The sequence below is a fragment of the Daphnia pulicaria genome, chromosome 1, assembly GCF_021234035.1.
Source record: "Daphnia pulicaria isolate SC F1-1A chromosome 1, SC_F0-13Bv2, whole genome shotgun sequence".
Classification (NCBI taxonomy): Eukaryota; Metazoa; Arthropoda; class Branchiopoda; order Diplostraca; family Daphniidae; genus Daphnia; species Daphnia pulicaria.
Genome location: NC_060913.1, coordinates 30,676,703 through 30,683,075, shown reverse-complemented (window position 1 = coordinate 30,683,075; position 6,373 = coordinate 30,676,703).

Sequence of the window (6,373 nt, the reverse complement as noted above, 5' to 3'; positions counted from 1 at the left end):
GGTTTTAACAAGTGAAAAAAAAATTATAGCAATTTCAAGAGCTGAGCTGTTCTCTGCTGTGCTCTACTATGCTCTGGCGTGCACTGGCGTGCTCTAGCGTGCTCTGGCGTGCTCTGGCGTGCACTGGCCTGCTCTGGCGTGCATTGACGTGCTCTGGCGTGCACTGGCGTGCTCTAGCGTGCTCTGGCGTGCACTGGCGTGCTCTGGCGTGCACTGGCGTGCACTGGCGTGCTCTGGCGTGCACTGGCGTGCTCTGGTGTGAATTGGCGTGCTCTGGGGTGCACTGGCGTGCTCTGGCGTGCACTGGCATGCTCTGGCGTGCATTGACGTGATCGTGCGTGCACTGGCGTGCACTGGCGTGCACTGGCGTGCTCTGGCGTGCACTGGCGTGCTCTGGTGTGAAATGGCGTGCTCTGGCGTGCATTAACTTGCGCTGGCGTGCACTGGCGTGCTCTGGCATGCACTGGCGTGCTCTGGTGTGAATTGGCGTGCACTGGCGTGCTTTGGCGTGCACTTGCGTGCTCTGGCGTGCATTGACGTGCTCTTGCGTGCACTGGCGTGCTCTGGTGTGAATTGGCGTGCTCTGGTGAGAATTGGCGTGCTCTGGCGTGCACTGGCGTGCTTTGGCGTGCACTTGCGTGTTTTGGCGTGCACTTGCGTGCTCTGGCGTGCATTGGCGTGCACTGGCGTGCATTGGCGTGCTCTGGCGTGCACTGGCGTGCTCTGGCGTGCTCTGGTGAGAATTGGCGTGCTCTGGCGTGCACTGGCATGCTCTGGCGTGCACTGGCGTGCTCTGGCGTGCATTGACGTGCTCTTGCGTGCACTGGCGTGCTCTGGTGTGAATTGGCGTGCTCTGGCGTGCACTGGCGTGCTCTGGTGTGAATTGGCGTGCTCTGGCGTACATTGACTTGCTCTGGCGTGCATTGGCGTGCTCTGGTGTGAATTGGCGTGCACTAGCGTGCACTGGCGTGCTCTGGCGTGCACTGGCGTGCTTTGGCGTGCACTTGCGTGTTCTGGCGTGCACTGGCGTGCTCTGGCGTGCATTGAATTGCCCTGGCGTGCACTGGCGTGCTCTGGCGTGCACTTGCGTGCTCTGGCGTGCACTAGCGTGCTCTGGCGTATCTTGACGTGCTCTTGCGTGCACTGGCGTGCTCTGGTGTGAATTGGCGTGCTCTGGCGTGCACTGGCGTTCTCTGTCTTGCTCTGGCGTGCTCTGCTATGCAGAACTCAAGTGCTTGACAATAGAAATCCACTTCCCGAAAAACTCAAGTGCTGTGATGTGCGTTTTTCTCAAACTTTTTGTTCATGATTTGCTCTATAAATTTATTGATTAAATAGACTTGAAATGGTGTATTGGACATTGATTTACACATCGTGTAATTAAAAAATGATTTTAACAAGTGAAAAAAATATTATAGCAACTTCAAGTGCTGAGCTGTTCTCTGCTGTGCTCTACCGTGCTCTGGCGTGCACTGAAGTGCTCTGGCGTGCTCTTGCGTGCTCTGGCGTGCACTGGCGTGCTCTGGTGTGAATTGGCGTGCACTGGCGTGCTTTGGCGTGCACTTGCGTGTTCTGGCGTGCTCTGGCGTGCATTGAATTGCTCTGGCGTGCACTGGCGTGCTCTGGCGTGCATTGAATTGCTCTGGCGTGCACTGGCGTGCTCTGGCGTGCACTTGCGTGCTCTGGCGTGCACTGGCGTGCTCTGGCGTGCCTTGACGTGCTCTTGCGTGCACTGGCGTGCTCTGGCGTGCTCTGGTGTGAATTGGCGTGCTCTGGCGTGCACTGGCGTGCTCTGGTGTGAATTGGCGTGCTCTGGCGTGCACTGACTTGCTCTGGCGTGCACTGGCGTGCTCTGGCATGCACTGGCGTGCTCTAGTGTGAATTGGCGTGCACTGGCGTGTACTGGCGTGCTCTGGCATGGTCTGGCGTAATCTGGCTTGCTCTGGCGTGCATTGACGTGCTCTGGCGTGCACTGGCGTGCTCTGGCGTGCACTAGCGTGCTCTGGCGTGCACTGGCGTGCTCTGGCGTGCATTGACGTGCTCTTGCGTGCACTGGCGTGCTCTGGCGTGCATTGACGTGCTCTTGCGTGCACTGGCGTGCTCTGGCGTGCACTGGCGTGCTCTGGCGTGCACTGGCGTGCTCTGGCGTGCACTGGCGTGCTCTGGCGTGCACTGGCGTGCTCTGGCGTGCACTGGCGTGCTCTGGCGTGCACTGGCGTGCTCTGGCGTGCACTGGCGTGCTCTGGCGTGCACTGGCGTTCTCTGGCGTGCACTGGCGTGCTCTGGCGTGCATTGACGTGCTCTGGCGTGCACTGGCGTGCTCTGGCGTGCTCTGGTGTGCATTGGCGTGCTCTGGCGTGCTCTGGCGTGCACTGGCGTGCTCTGGCGTGCATTGACGTGCTCTGGTGTGAATTGGCGTGCTCTGGCGTGCACTGGCGTGCTCTGGCGTGCAATGGCTTGCTCTGGCGTGCACTGGCGTGCTCTGGCGTGCATTGACGTGCTCTGGCGTGCACTGGCGTGCTCTGGCGTGCTCTGGTGTGAATTGGCGTGCTCTGGCGTGCACTGGCGTACTCTGGCGTGCATTGACGTGCTCTGGTGTGAATTGGCGTACTCTGGCGTGCACTGGCGTACTCTGGCGTGCACTGGCATGCTCTGGCGTGCATTGACGTGCTCGTGCGTGCACTGGCGTGCACTGGCGTGCTCTAACGTGCATTGACGTTCTCTGGTGTGAATTGGCGTGGTCTGGCGTGCGCTGGCGTGCTCTGGTGTGAATTGGCGTGCTCTGGCGTGCATTGACTTGCTCTGGCGTGCACTGGCGTGCTCTGGTGTGAAGTGGCGTGCACTGGCGTGCACTGGCGTGCTCTGGCGTACTCTGGTGTGCATTGGCGTGCTCTGGCGTGCTCTGGCGTGCACTGGCGTGCTCTGGCGTGCATTGACGTGCCCTGGTGTGAATTGGCGTGCTCTGGCGTGCACTGGCGTGCACTGGCGTGCTTTGGCGTGCACTAGCGTGCTCTGGCGTGCACTGGCGTGCTCTGGCGTGCTCTGGTGTGAATTGGCGTGCTCTGGCGTGCACTGGCGTACTCTGGCGTGCATTGACGTGCTCTGGTGTGAATTGGCGTACTCTGGCGTGCACTGGCGTGCTCTGGCGTGCACTGGCATGCTCTGGCGTGCATTGACGTGCTCGTGCGTGCACTGGCGTGATCTGGCGTGCACTGGCGTGCACTGGCGTGCTCTAGCGTGCATTGACGTTCTCTGGTGTGAATTGGCGTGGTCTGGCGTGCGCTGGCGTGCTCTGGTATGAATTGGCGTTCTCTGGCGTGCACTGGCGTGCTCTGGTGTGAAGTGGCGTGCACTGGCGTGCACTGGCGTGCTCTGGCGTGCTTTGGCGTGCTCTGGCGTGCACTGGCGTGCTCTGGCGTGCATTGACGTGCTCTTGCGTGCACTGGCGTGCTCTGGTGTGAATTGGCGTGCTCTGGCGTGCACTGGCGTGCTCTGGTGTGAATTGGCGTGCTCTGGCGTGCATTGAATTGCTCTGGCGTGCACTGGCGTGCTCTGGCGTGCACTGGCGTGCTCTGGGGTGCACTGGCGTGCACTGGCGTTCTATGGCGTGCACTGGCGTGCTCTGGCGTGCATTGACGTGCTCTGGCGTGCACTGGCGTGCTCTGGCGTGCTCTGGTGTGAATTGGCGTGCACTGGCGTGCTCTGGCGTGCACTGGCGTTCTCTGGCGTGCATTGACGTGCTCTGGTGTGAATTGGCGTGCTCTGGCGTGCACTGGCGTGCTCTGGCGTGCACTGGCGTGCTCTGGCGTGCACTGGCGTGCTCTGGCGTGCACTGGCGTGCTCTGGCGTGCACTGGCGTGCTCTGGCGTGCACTGGCGTGCTCTGGCGTGCATTGACGTGCTCGTGCGTAAACTGGCGTGCTCTGGCGTGCACTGGCTTGCTCTGGCGTGCACTGGCGTGCTCTGGCGTGCACTGGCGTGCTCTGGCGTGCACTGGCGTGCTCTGGAGTGCACTGCGTGCTCTGGTGTGAATTGGCGTGCTCTGGCGTGCATTGACTTGCTCTGGCGTGCACTTGCGTGCTCTAGCGTGCACTGGCGTGCTCTGGCGTGCACTGGCGTGCTCTGGTGTGAATTGGCGTGCTCTGGCGTGCACTGGCGTGCTCTGGTGTGAATTGGTGTGCTCTGGCGTGCATTGAATTGCTCTGGCGTGCACTGGCGTGCTCTGGCGTGCACTGGCGTGCACTGGCGTGCTCTGGCGTGCACTGGCGTGCTCTGGCGTGCATTGACGTGCTCTGGCGTGCACTGTCGTGCTCTGGCGTGCTCTGGTGTGAATTGGCGTGCTCTAGCGTGCACTGGCGTGCTCTGGTGTGAATTGGCGTGCACTGGAGTGCTCTGGCGTGCACTGGAGTGCTCTGGCGTGCACTGGCATGCTCTGGCGTGCATTGACGCGATCTTGCGTGCACTGGCAAGCACGGGCGTGCACTGGCGTGCTCTGGCGTGCTCTGGCGTGCATTGACGTGCTCTGGTGTGATTTGGCGTGCTCTGGCGTGCACTGGCATGCTCTGGCGTGCATTGACGTGATCTTGCGTGCACTGGCGTGCTCTGGCGTGCACTGGCGTGCTCTGGTGTGAATTGGTGTGCTCTGGCGTGCTTTGGCGTGCTCTGGTGTGAATTGGCGTGCTCTGGCGTTCACTGGCGTGCTCTGGCGTGCTCTGGCGTGCTCTGGCTTGCTCTGGCGTGCATTGACGTGCTCTGGCGTGCACTGGCGTGCACTGGCATGCTCTGGCGTGAATTGACGTGATCGTTCGTGCACTGGCGTGCTCTGGCGTGCACTGGCGTGCTCTGGTGTGAATTGGTGTGCTCTGGCGTGCACTGGCGTGCTCTGGTGTGAATTGGCGTGCTCTGGCATGCACTGGCGTGCTCTGGCGTGCTCTGGCGTGCTCTGGCTTGCTCTGGCTTGCTCTGGCTTGCTCTGGCGTGCATTGACGTGCTCTGGCGTGCACTGGCGTGCACTGGCGTGCACTGGCGTGCACTGGCGTGCACTGGCGTGCACTGGCGTGCTCTGGCGGGCACTGGCGTGCTCTGACGTGCTCTTGTGTGAATTGGCGTGCTCTGGCGTGCACTGGCATGCTCTGGCGTGCATTGAAGTGCTCATGCGTGCACTGGCGTGCACTGGCGTGCTCTAGCGTGCATTTACGTGCTCTGGTGTGAATTGGCGTGCTCTGGCGTTCACTGGCATGCTCTGGCGTGCATTGACGTGCTCGTGCGTGCACTGGTGTGAATTGGCGTGCTCTGGCGTTCACTGGCGTGCGCTGGCGTGCTCTGGCGTGCACTGGCGTGCTTTGGCGTGCACTGGCGTGCTCTGGCGTGCACTGGCGTGCTCTGGTGTGAATTGGCGTGCTCTGGCGTGCACTGGCGTGCTCTGGTGTGAATTGGTGTGCTTTGGCGTGCATTGAATTGCTCTGGCGTGCACTGGCGTGCTCTGGCGTGCACTGGCGTGCTCTGGCGTGCATTGACGTGCTCTGGCGTGCACTGGCGTGCTCTGGCGTGCACTGGCGTGCTCTGGCGTGCACTGGCGTGCTCTGGCGTGCTCTGGTGGGAATTGGCGTGCTCTGGCGTGCACTAGCGTGCACTGGCGTGCTCTGGCGTGCACTGGCGTGCTTTGGCGTGCACTTGCGTGCTCTGGCGTGCACTGTCGTGCTCTGGCGTGCATTGACGTGCTCTGGCGTGCACTGGCGTGCTCTGGCGTGCACTGGCGTGCTCTGGCGTGCACTGGCGTGCTCTGGCGTGTACTGGCGTGCTCTGGCGTGCACTGGCGTGCTCTGGTGTGAATTGGCGTGCTCTGGCGTGCACTGGCGTGCTCTGGTGTGAATTGGTGTGCTCTGGCGTGCATTGAATTGCTCTGGCGTGCACTGGCGTGCTCTGGCGTGCACTGGCGTGCTCTGGCGTGCACTGGCGTGCACTGGCGTGCTCTGGCGTGCACTGGCGTGCTCTGGCGTGCATTGACTTGCTCTGGCGTGCACTGGCGTGCTCTGGCGTGCACTGGCGTGCTCTGGCGTGCTCTGGTGTGAATTGGCGTGCTCTGGCGTACACTGGCGTGCTCTGGCGTGCACTGGCGTGCTCTGGTGTGAATTTGCGTGCACTGGAGTGCCCTGGCGTGCACTGGCATGCTCTGGCGTGCATTGACGCGATCGTTCGTGCACTGGCGTGCTATGGCATGCACTGGCGTGCTCTGGCGTGCACTGGCGTGCTATGGCGAACACTGGCGTGCTCTGGCGTGCACTGGCGTGCTCTGGTGTGAATTGGTGTGCTCTGGCGTGCACTGGCGTGCTCTGGTGTGAATTGGCGTGCTCTGGCGTGCACTGGCATGGTCT